Here is a 14,248-nt window from a genome sequence, read left to right on the forward strand (position 1 = left end):
AAAGAAAGAAAGAAAGAAAGAAAGAAAGAAAGAAAGAAAGAAAGAAAGAAAGAAAGAAAGAAAGAAAGAAAGAAAGAAAGAAAGAAAGAAAACCATTTACTCCAACAGAATGAGGCTGTGCACATTTATGATTGTGTCCATGGTGCCCCATCTCTAGAAGGGATTTTGTAACTCTACTGCGCTCTGATGCTCCAAAGATTCAGAGCTGACTGGCTAGATCAGCTATGTATCAGACATAGGCAAGCAGGAAACCAACTCAGTCTTCTGTTTTCTGTATATTCAATTTTATTCTGGTGAACAAGCAAACATGTAGGATGCAAAAGGGGTTAATAGAGGACAATGGCTACAGAATTCATCTGAATGAAAATGGTGTGGGATTCATAACAATGAATGCTTTTTGAAGTTTCCTTTACCACAGTAGAATTGAGATCATAACCTTTTGGATTTTCTAGATCCAGAAAGTAAAACACTCTTTCTCTAAGTATGCTTTCAATGCACTCAAATATCAGCCCTATTTTGGGGTTTGAAAGAAATATCCATGAAACAAAATATATCCACTCCTGGAACCTTATCTTAACAAGCGGCAGAGAACTGTCTAGCCCACTATCAGCACCTTGCCAAAAGAAACAATGAGCCACCAAAGCAGACAGCCAGGCAAGTGCCAGTACAACACCCTCCCTAGAGAATGGAGGGAATGAAAGAGTGCTAATCATCACCCTGCAGGGAACGTAATCATCCAGAGGTAAGCCAGCGCAAGAAGCAGGAAGGGTGTTGGGCCGGATCTGAGCCCAGCTGCAGTTTGGCTCACGGTGACTGTTCCCACAGGCTTTGATCTGCATGAGCATATGGGACTTTCTGCCAACAGATTAACAAATTCACTGAATTAGGGTGTGTTTGTGTTCTGTGGGGAACACTCTTAATTTGGCTCCAATCACAGCCCTTTGTCTGATGTGGCAAATACATTTAATCCACATCTCTTCCGTGACTGGGTTGGCCATGTCTCTGTGCGCCTCTGCTCTCTCCTACCCAGGAGCTATATGTACAAGACAGGCAATGAAGAGTGGACTAGGCAATTGGCAACCCTTTGTCTACAGAGGTGGGGAAAAAAAATTCACCCTGCAGTGTCTGAAGTGAAATCTGATACCAGAAACTAGGGCCACACAAGCTTGGACTCTCCATCTCGAGGCATTATTTGAACTCATCGATTTCTAGCCTGTTCCTCCCCCACCCCCCGATCCTAGCCTCTCAAGCTGTGTAATGCCTAACCTGACAAAGAGTCTTGCTGGGCTGAAAAGGTCACCAATGTTTAATCATCTACTGGTCCAATAAAGGTCTTACCCAACCTTGTTTTGGAAATATGTTGAAAGAGCACACAACATTTTCCCCTTCTCTTTTTCATAGCTTGAGGTTCAGTCTTCACACCAGTTTTCCAGGAGTCAGAAGTCAGAATTTTGACAGCTATGTATACACCTCTTTCCTACAGCTCTTCAGGACCTTTGTGACGTTACTGCCCTGAGAAGGACTGAGAAAGTGGCAGAATGTAGACCCATCTTCATCCTGCAGGTAGAATCAGGAAAGACTGTGGACTCAAACAGTGGAGAACCGTTGCCAATCAAGGTAGAGTAGCTTTCTCTGCCTGGTGTCCTCAAGAGGTATGTGGTTACAACTCCCATTCCATTGGCTGTGCTGGCCGGGGATGGGTGAGGGAGGTGCTGAGCTACTAAATGGGCTGGAGGTCTGACTCCTATGTTTTCAGTGCACACAGATGTATGCGTGTATGCATGTGTGTGCACACGCATACACACCCACCCACTATCAAATCAATTCTGACTTACGGTGATTCTTTTTCAGGGTTTTCTAAGTAGAAAATACTCAGAGTGGTTTGCCATTCTCTTCTTCTAGGGGCATCCTGGGACTGTGCAGCTTGCCTAAAGTTACGCAGGCTGGGTTCTTCTCTCAGGAGGCACAGTGGGGAATTGAACTCCCAGCCTCTGGTTCTGCAGTCAGATACCAAAACCACTGAGCTATCCAGCCAGCTAGTTCTGAATATATAAAAGCAGAGCACAATCCATTCAGTGGCTTCTACTGGCTTATTCTCTTCTCCCTATAGTCCAGTAGAATTAGCAGATACCTAACGGGGAAGAGCTCCCATCGCTTGTCCCAGCTCCTGCCAACCTAGCAGTTAGAAAGCAAGTAAATGCAAGTAGATAAATAGGTACCACCTCGGTGGGAAGGTAACGGCATTCCATGTCTAATCACGTTAGCCATGAGAACACGGAAACTGTCTACGAACAAACACTGGCTCTATGGCTATGAGCACTGCCCTCTAGAGTCAGACACAACTAGACTAAATGTCAAGGGGAAGCTTTACCTAACAGGGAAGAAAACAGGACCACCTCAAGATACGTTTCTGCCTAAGGCAAAAGACAAAATGGCACTCCATAGAAGTTAATGGGACTGGCATTTCTATCTTACCAACCATGGTGACAAGACAGGACCCAAGGAGAATGGGCTTGCTTAGGGGGCAGGGGGCAGGACATGCAGCAGATATAACTCTGTCTTCCTAGAGGTCGCTGCTCACTGCCCCTTTACTATCTGCTGCCTGAGGCAGCTGCCTCACTCTGATTAGTGGCAGGGCCACCCATGGGGAAAAAAAACAGGAACAAGATGCAGAGAAGGATCAGCATGAGCCACCTGTTGATATTTTATTTGGTTTTAGAGCTACTGCCATCTGACCTACCCCCCACTTGTTTTCATTGAACCGTGGACTTGCTTTCTTGCCTTCTCTTGCCACCACAGTGACTGAGGCCTTCAAAGGATGGTGCCAGGGTAGTCAACCCTGGCACACGTAGAAGAATGGCTTTGCTAACTGCTTTGGTGGCAGGGGCTCACAATGCTTCTCCAAGGTTTGTGAAAAGGAATTGAAAGAGGTTCAGGGTTCAGCTCCATAGAAGATCTCAGGCCAGATGAATCACAGTGTCATTTTCAATCCAACTTCTGAGGACGGAAAATTAAAAATAAACACTTTAAAAGAGGAGGAAGAGGATGATTGTCCCCTATTTGAGTTCTCCAAGAAAAGCTACAAAGGGATCTTTCTTGGTTTCAAGGGTACAATGGTTTTGTACATGCAAAATAAAGTCATACTTGATTCTATTAAGATGCAAGCACAAGAAACACCTATCTTCTCCAAGACAGGGCTTTGGATATGTTTCTAGGAAAATATTTCTTTGCTTCTGTAAATTTGCTTCTTGCATTTACATTGCATACAGGATGTGAATGTAATTGCTAATAAAAATGACCTTAATAGAGATGGCTCTTGAGTAATTTCTGGTTTCCAGACAATCCCATCACATCTTAATGCCTTCTTATGAAATAATATTTCCCCCCCGCTGGCTAGGATTGAAAGTTAGACCTATGAAAAAGGAGGAGGAGAAGCATCCAGTAATGATAACAATTTCAAACATTAAGAAATAAATCATATGCTCTCTCTGTAATTAATTGAAAGCTTAACAATGCATGTTTTTTAACCCACATTAATAAAATTATAACTACTTAGAGAAGCAAAGTTTTACACTGTATATGCCACACCTCACAGCAGTACCAGCAACAAAACAGACAATGCAAGTGATAGTGGACATGGAATCATATATGTAGCCATATATTGTAGGCATTAATGCATGATATGTTTTCCAAGCCTAACCAACCCTGCTGAGCTTTGGTGTGATGGAGGACTTGTAAATAAATTAAGAAATCATCTACATCAGCCCAAAGATCCAAGCGGGAAAAAAAATGTTCCCTGATAACTTACAGTAATGCAAATAACCAGAAAACATGTCTTCCAGTAACTTATATAAATCTATGGAAGACTTTCTGAAAATGAACCACTTCCTTTTCCCTTATTTATTTATTTGAATTAATTGCTGGAATTTCATTGCAGGCAGGAAATTAACAGCACTACTACTTAATATTTTAATGTTATTTGTTGTGTATCATTGCTAGTCTCTATATAGGTTGAAATTAATATTCAATCTTCATACAAACCAAATGAACACAGTTTAGGAATTCACTGCCTTAGGGTCAAGTTTCTGTTTCAGGCTCCCGTCCGTAATGAATAACTAATAACTAATACAAAAGCTTGGGACATTACTTTTTAGAAGTAGCACATTACTTGTCACTTTTAAAGCATTAAGTATTACTGTTTATTGTTGCTAATTATTTATAAAATGCATTTTTAAAAAAAGCATGTAAACTTTTGACAATGGCCCCCTCCCCAAAATAACATTTTAGGAGCAATAAATAAACATTGCCCTGAATACTATTGACCATCCTTATAAAATAATAGGGATTACTGAGGTAATGAGTGCGCCTTTGAACCCACAGAAACCAAAACCTGAAGCTACTATCCTTATCCCTGTTATTATTATTTTCGTTGTCATTATTAATCAGGTTACAAAAATGTCACTGTGGCTGATATGAGGTTATGAAATGTAATAATGCCATGGCAAAATATTAAAATAGATTTCTCAAACAGAAAAGAGTAGCACAAAGGAAGGGAAACAATACAACACACACTCAGTCCAGTAAAATGTTTTGGGAAGTTGTTGTTCTTAAAATGTCTTTAGGTGCTTTTAAAAATAAAAACGCCACTTCATATGTGCTCACTCTCAGTGTGTGAGAAAAATTGTGATCCATAATCAATGAACTGAATGTTTTGCTGTAGAGGCCCATTAAAACCTTTTTTACTTCATGAGTAAATTTGTGTCTTTTCCTTGCTGTGAAGAGAGGTAAATGTTCCTCTCCTTACTTGCACATGGAATTAAAACTTGCTTCAACTCCCAAGGTAATGGAAAAGCACAGAGTGATTTCAATAAACATTGACATGGGACATTATGCTTTATAGGGAATAATGAAAATGTTATGGCAAGGAATCAAACCGCCTGCAAACGGACAACGTTGGTGGAACGGTTTCTCACCCATCCCTTTCAAAGGCATGTGACCAGTTTGCTCCCTTCCCAGACAGTCAGACATGCAGTAAAAAGTAACACCAGCCATGAGAATTATAAATGGGGGGAAAGGACATGTCTATAAACAGGGATAAACATCTTTCTCTAAGCAAAGCTGTCAGATCCATTTAAGCCGAGACCTGCATGTGCTTTTCCTCTGGGGCCCCTTTTTCCTGTCTGGGAACCATTGTGGCATTGCATGTCTGCTCCCAAGTGGCTACCACTGAAAGGTTTAGATAAGGCAAAAGGTTGCCCTCAATAGGCATCTAATCCTAGACTTGATCAAAATGGAAAGCTATACCAGTCTGACAAAGAAGGAGGTGCCAGTGGGGAAGTGAGCAGGGGTGGGAAGAAAATGGGGTTTATGTCTGCAGTCCCAGGCTTGCCTTATTTTATCTTCTAGGAAATATCAGTCCCTTCCAATCATCTAATTGCTTTCCTAGGTTTAAATGACATTTTCACAATATTCAGTAACATGGCAGCACTCAACCAACCAAATAGGCAGCTCCTAAGAATCTAAATAGACAGTAGATTTTCAAAATATGCACAATATACTGTACAAGAATGGTTAGGAATATGCTGCATTCTGAGCTTTTTTTTTTATTTGATGGTGGTATCTTGGATTAATGTCAGCAGCAGAATCCAACCTGTGCATACTCACATATGTAGTGCTCACTTCAGCAGCACATATACTAAAATTGGAACTATTCATTTGTGTGGACCTGGGGAGGTGTCTAAAGCCAACCAAATCAAATCATTGGTCTGTTTAACTCTGTATCATTTACAAGGACTGGTTGTGTCCCTTCAGGGTTTGAGTCAGGAGTTTTCCCCACCCCTCCTTGAACTAGTCCACGGCTGAACTTATGACCAAATTTGTTCTTCCTCAGAGGCCAAGAGGATACATGTGGGTGTACCTTCACAAGAGAAGATGTCACAAACGATGGCATAAGAAAAACCATAGTGGAGAAGATATACAAGAATTAGCCTGGATCAGAACTGCCACATTTTGGCCTCCAGAACCAGAGGCAGAAAAGGTACTTGCTAGTAGATGCTAGTAGAACTGTGGCCCAAAAATATCTTCCCCAAGCTCTATCCAAAATATACCTAAGTCCATTTTAGGAATTGTTCAAAACTATATCTAGAAATATCTTACTAAGATTCATTTATGTAGCAAAGGATTCACCAAAGCTCAGGATTAGGTTAATCTTAAGGAATGAATGGGTGCTATTGTGTTGAGTCATCGGATATGTAACATATAGTTTGGAATGGAGACTGCAAGGGAAACGATACTACACATTGTGTTTATAATTAGGAAAACATTCTTTCCTGTTGTCAAGATTGCATTCTTCAATCAAATCTCCACCTCCTCCTAATTGATGGTTTGAAGATTCCCTGTTCCAAACAGTGACAAATCTGTGGGCTCTCTATTTACATACCTGAGACAAAAAGACCCCAAGCTTCTTTTTGAAGTTAATTAAAGTTTCAATGGTATTCAAAAATTTCCGGATAAGACCATCTAGATAGGGTGTGACAATAATCTCTAGTACTTCCCTCTGTGATCTTTCTCAGACAGATCTGGAAGGTGCTTGTCCAGCTGGGACAGATAATCAGTAGAGATGGCACTAAAGAATACAGGAAGAGTGCTGGACTTGGTATTGCCTTCTTAGGTGAGTGCTATCAACTACACTTGTGAAGGTCCAAAGATTCCTAATCTCTTGCAACGGAAAGTGGCCAGCTGCCCCCTTCAACCTGAAAGGCGGTCTGGCCATCTTAGGTTCGCAGCATGTGTGTTTGAAATTGTCTACGAGCTCCTGGTTGTTTTGTGTGGAAAACATTAGCTAGCACTCTTTTAAAAAAACACCAGCAACTTGAAAACCACTTTTATATGCCAAAGGCAATATGAAACAACACATCCAACCTGCTGGAAAGTCACAAGGGATGTAGGAAGCCTGATTTCCCTTGGAGTGGATTTGGAAAAAACAAGGTACTGCCACATCGAAAATCCTGTCTCAGGTGCTTCCCAACTGAACTTCACCTGGTTGTAGGGCATGCATCAAGAGCTGTGTTGAAGATCTCACATTTTTGAAAGTAAAATGTCAGTAGGAAAGTCAATAGGTATTTTGGAGGCTTTCAAATGAGATTTTTATCGTCTCATTCATGGAATTTTACAGGTGATCCAGAAGTTATTGGCTGAAATCCTAAAGCATCGCTCCTCATGTGTAATAATAATGGTGTCAGAAGCAGCAAATTAAAGGCTTCCATTGCAATTTTAGGGGGCACACAGTTTTGTTCACATTGTGTGCAAGTTGTATGACCCCCAAAACAGCTTTAATCAGCAGCAATTAGCCCTTTCCACTAGCTGCCCTTGCATGCCTGTTGTATGACTTGGTGTGCAACTGAAAGTGAGAGAATTTATTAATTCATGAGAATTTGCTGTTGTGATTTGTGTAATTATTGTTTTTACATGCTGTTAAGTGACCTCCGATTTATGGCAACCCTATTAATGACTAATCTTCAAAATGTCCTGTTCTCCACAAACAGGCTCAGCTCAAACTCAAGCTTGTGGGTTCCTTTAGGGAGGCTATCAATCTCATATTTGGTCTTCCTCTTTTCCTGTTGCCTCCCCCCTTTCCCAACGTTATTGTCTTCTTCAGAAAATCTTGCCTTCTCACAATTGTCAAAAGTAATACAGTCTCAGTTTCATCATTTTTGCCTCCAGATATAGTTCAGGCTTGATCTCCTCTTGGACCCACTTGTTCATCTTTCTGGCAGTCCAGGTATCTGCAACATTCTCCTCCAGCACCATATTTCAAATGAATCAATTTTCTTCCTTTCAGCTTTCTTACTGTCCAACCTTCACACCTGCACATGGTGATCAGGAATATAAGAGCATGAATTATCTTGGTCTTAGTCTCCAATGACACATCCTTACACTTGACAGTCTTTTCTAATTCCTTCACTGCTGTACTTCCATCTCGGTCTTCTAATTTCTTGGCTGCAGTCTCCATTTGGATTGATGATTGAATCAGAATCTTTCACTATTTCAGTTTCTTCATTGTCTACATTAAATCTATGTAGTTTTTGTGTTGTGATTTTTGTCTTCTTCATGTTCAACCACAGTTCTGCTTTGGCACTTCCCTCTTCCACTTTCACTAAAAGCTGGTTCAAGTCATTGCTGCTTTCTGTCACTAAGATGGTGTCACCTGCATAAATGATTGATGTTTCTTCCATAAATTTTCATTCCTCCTTCATCTGAATCTATGTTCTGCATGGAGATTGAACAGATGGGGATAAAATGCATGCTTGTCTGACACCTGTGTCTACAGAAAACCATTCTGACTCTGCATATTCTGTCCTAATGGTAGATTCTTGTCTAGGTTATGCAGTAGGACAATCAAATGTAGAGGCAAACGCATTTATTTCAGATCCATAGAGTGCCTCATGATCCACATAGTCAAAGGCTTTGCTGTAGACTGATCTTCTTCTGAAATTCTATGGTGTGCTCCATTACTTGTAATATGATATTGAGTGCCTCTTCCATTTTGGAATCCAGTTTGAATATTAGACATGTTTTGCTCCATATAAGATAAAAGCCTCTGATGCAACACTTTGAGCATTACCATGACATTTGCTTGTATGGGAAGATTTGTGCAATTATATTGGCATAAATCAACAGTAGGAATCCCTGCCAACATGTTTAGGATACAGGGAGCAGTAAAGTGAAGTGTACTTCTAGTCCAAAATCTAAGATATGAGAAAAAGCTTGTCCCTAACCCTCTCAGAAATGCCTCTTCCCCTTTCTGTGCTTTCTCTCACTCTCTCTTTCTTTTTTCTGTTATCACCAGTGTTGATACAGGCACACAGAAGGCTGATTTATCAACGAGTTCTGCTGTTGGTCCATCTACATTAGTATTGCTCACACAGACTGGCTGTGGGTCTTCAGGGTTTCAGGCAGGAGCATTTGAAGCCCTTCCTTGAGATATGCTGGAGATTGAGCTTGGGGTATTTTGCATGCAAAGCAAATACTCTGTTAGTGAACTCCTTTGCCTTTACAGGCAATTGTCAGGTCCCAACGCCCCAGGCAGAACCCATTCCTCATGTTTGCTTTATCTCAGTCAAACATTTTTCCTAGGTTTCTGAAGAGCCTAGGCAAGTGTCTGGGATCCTCTGTTTTAATTTCCCACAATATTTCTGATGTTATGTCTCTCAAGGGCATTCTCATAATTTAGACTCTCACTGCTATCTGCTAATAAGTAAACCTTTTAAGGGGTCCCATCAACACAAGTAGACACCTTGCCAAGGACCTCCATTAATTAGAAGTACTTAAAGTTCTCTACATAAAGTCAGAGGCCTGCTTACTTCAGGATCCCATCTCTCCACACTAGGAATATGAAAAATAGTCGCTAAATTCCTTGTCTTTTTCAGCTTAGGCGATCTCAACATGATGGTAAACCACATCAAGGAATTTACAAGCTCTACAAGATTCCACCCCTGCAGTACATGAATGAGACAAGAAGCATTTACCCCCATGAAGGTTTCTACAATTCGACAAACGTCTCTGTGACAGAATGCACAAAACTAGTGTCCTTTCTAAGATGCAAACAAATGTACACAGCAAGCAAAGGCGGAGTGGCTAATTAAAAAGGCAAGGAAACCCATCCAGCCCATGCCATAACGTAGTAGCTATTCTGGCTTTGAGGAATTTACCAGTTACTTCAATTTGTGCAAAAACTTTTCTCACCAATGCAAGAAAACTTGTTGACAGTATCAGAAAATATCTGTTATAGTTGAGACCATTTTTGCAGTTTCTCCCCCAACAAGAAAGAATTTCTGTCCCTATTCCACAAAATCAAATATTTGAAACAGTTTCTTGTCTCTGGGAATAACACTTCTTCCCCATCCGCACGTCTTCTTCACTGTCAACAGTATTTCTACACAGAATAGGTATGTATTACTTCTTTTCAGAGAATAGTTATTTTCTCTTGTTGCTCTCCTCAGGATGCCCAGAAAAGACAAGAGGAACACTATAATGACAAGAAGCAGTTTTCACAGACTCTGTGTTAAAATACCATGTGCAAATTTCAAGAATACTTAATTGCTGTTGTTTTGTTAACAAGAACAATGAATTTCTGAGCAGTAAATGTGCAGACGCATATACAATTTTTATCAGCCATAAATTATGCTCCTTAGAATTTGTTAGAGTTAGCAAATAGACTGTCATATCATCATTTGTGGGAAGAATGGCAAAGTCAGGTCTCTCACTGGTCTGCTGACTCAGTACGTTCCCTGACCTTTGTCTGTAGTTTTAGTTAACGCTCTGTCAGTCTTCTGGAAATGTCTTTTGGACAAAAAATTGGAAACGTGACTTGCACAGACTCATAGAAGACAGTATTGTGTGGTCATGTTTTGTCAGCATGCTGTATTATATGAAAGAACCTCATGAGCTGTGGTGAATAAACTTCATCAACTGGCAGGCAGTTTGCAGAAAGCAGTTCATTATTACACAAGTGCAATTGAGGCCATTTAAGGATAGGAACATTATTCATGGAGCTTCCTATTGAGACCAGATGGCTTGAATGTATTTATCAATTATTAAATGCACAAATTACGTGAGGGAAAGGCTCTGAAACGGACAACAGTATGAACAGCAGTTTCAGAAATGAATGAAAACTGGCCTTCAGGTCCTTGAATATCTAATGTAATGCTGGGGAAACTTAGCTAAAAGTATTCTAAAAGTCAAATAAGAATTCTGAAATCATGCCAGATTAGTGGAAACAGTTGGCCAGTGTTTGCTATGGAAGCAGTAAAGATGAGTCTTACTTCTGGTTTCTATCAGTATTGCATTTTTCCCAGTTTAAGATTCAGATGAAAAAGTTTTGTGACAGTTTGCAACTTAATGGAAAAAATCCACACAAAAATCTGTCTCTGTGTTAGTTTATATTTTCCCATATGTACTAATTTTGTATGCATCTTTGTAATGCAATGCCATTTTTGTGATTTTTTTTTCACCAACATGCACATTTTTGTGCCCACTTTCCAAAAATATACACATTTTCCCTTACAAATGTTTACCTTAGAGACTCCATTGAAAAATTCTGAAAAGTGTGCCAAGAGATACAGTAGTTGCATTCCGGTTCAAATATTATTCAGGAAATGCAATAAGTTTTGTAAGTTTTTAATCAAAATCACATAGAACAAATTTCTTTCCCATGCCTCACTGCATAAAAGATTTCACTGTTAGCGAAGCAAGTATATAGACTTATTGTGCTGGGTCTAATTCCTCGGTTAGGGATATGTCATGTTTTCACTCGAATGTATAAAACCGGAGCAAATCAGAGACACTCATGAGATTCTAGGGTGGTTCAGGAGTGGGATAAAGAGCCTCTGGTCATTGCTGGAGTGGAGCAATACATTTAGGCATCTTTTGTTTTCTGTTGAGCATTTAAACATTTTAAAGGAAGCTCAGTTATTTGAATTGAGAAAAAGGGAAATTAGAAGCTGCTGACACCAAAGAAGAAGATGACAACTGACATCTGAACACCCCAATAAGACCCACGATTTCCCTTGGACACTCCAACATCTGAAGTACTAGCGAGGGCTTATGAGATCACTGAGAGGGGCACCTCACACTATAAATATATATATCCACTTGTAACAGTTTCACCAGTAATTTTGAAGAATTGCAGGGCAAAGTTCAGCAATTCTGTGGTTCAGCTGCCTTTGCATTCTAGAATATTCCTCTCCCCCTTCTTATTCTCAGCTTAGTTTTACCTAATACACTATCAATTGCATGCTCCAGTCTTAACCACTCACTTCTTTTTTTCCCTTAACAGTCAATCAGATGGCAGCGGCTATCTTCAAAAACAAAGGACAAACTATCACATTGGGACTCATTGTGGAAGGATGTTTAGTGCATTGGCTTTGAGTGGCTACATCACAATGATTTGGACATTAGGATCTGTCTTTCCTCTGCCCTGGCCACTTACTTCTTCCCGTTTTAAAAACTTGATGTCATATTGGTGCAAATATCACTGTCTGCTGGCCTTTCTGCCACAAGATGTCTAGGAAGTCAGCCTTCCTCTGCATAGCAGGAATGGGGACTTGCAACTCAAGACTTCCTGTCAAGTTGGACCTAGGTTGCATCTGTGACTTGACTTGAACTCAACTTGGGAGTTTCTGGGTGTGGCATTTAGCTCTGTTCTCACCTGTCCGTCACAGCTGGGCAGGGGAACCTTAGCCAATGAGAGGATGGAGGGTGGTGCAGAAGTGGGAGGAGCTGGGTTATATAAGGTGTGTGTGATGTGTGAGAGAAGAGCAGATCAGTTTGGAAGATGAGTGGTTAGAGAGATTGATAGAGAGTGAGAAAGAGCCTGTCAGTGAGGGAAAAGTCTGTGTGAGCTAGTGTCTGAGAAACAGTGATTGACTAATTGATTTAAACCTGTGATTTACTCCTTTTATTTTGTGTAATCAATAAACACTTTATTTGTTTTGAAAGAAACACTTGTCCTTTTGATTTTAAGGATAGGTTGGTGGCAGCAGTTTTGGTGAGAGGTAGTGAGCACTCTTAGAGGCCTGGATTGGTAGAGGCTTGAGAGTGGCCTGCTACACTGGGGCAACTTGAGATTTGACTCATGACTTGGATCCATTTGTCCGAGTTGCATTGTCAGGTCCCTATGGCCCCCCGCACTCCCACCAGTCTACTTGCTACCATTGCCACCATCTTCAAATGCAGCACACCAGAGGGCTTTTCATTAGTGACATTCTAACCTGCTGTACTCCGAGGGCAAGTCTTCTGACCTGCCTCTTCCTGTAAGTTGCCCTGATGGTGCTCTAGCATGCCATAGAGCACCATCACAGTGACTTACAAGAAGAGGCAGGTTGGAGGACCTGTCCTCGGAGTACAGCAGGCTAGAGTGTCACTATGAAAAATCCTCTGCCTTCCTCCTGCTTCAGTGGGCCTGTCTGTGCTGGCCTATCAGCTGGTCTGCACATGTGTCAGGGGAGGCACTGACCTGACTCCCGAATAGAGGCAGCAGCAATAGGTAGGCAGATGGCAGTGGGGCCGGGCACCCAAGTCTTTGGTCCCAAGCCTTGAGGGCAGTGCAAGCGACTTGGGACTTGGGACCAATGACTCAGACTTGGACTTGGGACTTGGGCCCCAAGACACAGACTTGGACTTGAGACTTGGGTCCCAAGACTTGCCTCCTTTCCTCCAGCTTCCTTGCACAGGATTTGAGGACATGTGCGAGCCTGAAAAGGATACTTGGAGATGAGTAACCTTAAAGATTTGCCTGTGCAGGATTTGGGGGCTAAGCAAAAAGACACAATTCTTTCTTTCTTTCCTGGCTCAAACAGAAACATAACCTTGGAGGTGACTTGATCCCAGAACTTAGAAGTTACATGTCCCATGATAGTTCACTCCACTCAATATTTAAGCTCTACCTTGTCCCCAGAATAGAAGGCTCTGTGCAGCCCTCCACCACCATCTGCAGATCTTAGCCGTATGCATCTCCCCATTTGTGAGATTAAAAAACCCCAACAAATACCATGGTCTCACACAAATCAGGGAATGGTTGGAATGTCTCCTAAAGGGTACATGGCAGGGCAGCCTTGCTTTCTGTGCCCTTTATTTGGGCAGGAATTGGGTTACAGGGCTTGCACACATCCCCGACTTGAAATATGTGTGGATGGGTTATCCTACAATGCTATATTCACATACCTTAAAATAAGCCTTATTCACTTGCATTTGTTTCATTAGCATGTACAGGTTTACACTGTGAGATAACCAGAGGTGTACTTTGCAGATGTAACTGCTTGTTGCTTCTGTTAGCGAAAAGTTAAGCTACTTCAAAGTCATCTTCAAGCTTCAGCTTTCCCATCTCTGAAGCCAAAGACAAGGAATACAGTCTATCTTAGAGTTTACTAGTTGCCAGATATATTCATGTTAAGGGGCAGGGGGAATAAAGAGGGGGAAGAAAACTCTCTTTTGATTGCTATAATTGCAGCCACATTCCTGCGGTAAACTCAAACGCTAGGACAGCTTGCCTGAAACAATGTTTCCTTCATACAGAAGAAGTCAGTTGACTGAGTTGTTATGTCTAAAGGGTGTGCAAATACCATCCAATTGAATCTGCTCAGATTTATTTGTTTTACAAATGGCAACCAATTCACTTTGAACTGATTTGTAGCCTGTCCAATTAGATACGCAACTGGATATTTAAAAGTATTGATGCATATTTGTATTT

The 14,248-nt window shown here is 41.1% G+C and overlaps 1 long non-coding RNA gene across 3 annotated transcripts; it reads left to right on the forward strand.

Annotated features, from left to right (window-relative positions):
• Positions 1 to 1,406: 1,406 nt before the first annotated feature.
• On the forward strand, positions 1,407 to 12,604 carry LOC110077571 (uncharacterized). Of its 3 annotated transcripts, XR_012087302.2 has the most exons (5): positions 1,407 to 1,652; positions 5,891 to 6,037; positions 6,573 to 6,670; positions 9,429 to 9,947; positions 11,837 to 12,604. It is a non-coding gene; the product is annotated as an uncharacterized LOC110077571 (long non-coding RNA). The 3 variants fall into 3 exon arrangements; XR_012087312.2 differs by lacking the exon at positions 6,573 to 6,670; XR_013540636.1 differs by lacking the exon at positions 11,837 to 12,604 and having other exon boundaries at positions 9,429 to 11,243.
• Positions 12,605 to 14,248: the final 1,644 nt, after the last annotated feature.

This window comes from Pogona vitticeps, chromosome 1, assembly GCF_051106095.1.
Source record: "Pogona vitticeps strain Pit_001003342236 chromosome 1, PviZW2.1, whole genome shotgun sequence".
Classification (NCBI taxonomy): domain Eukaryota; kingdom Metazoa; phylum Chordata; class Lepidosauria; order Squamata; family Agamidae; genus Pogona; species Pogona vitticeps.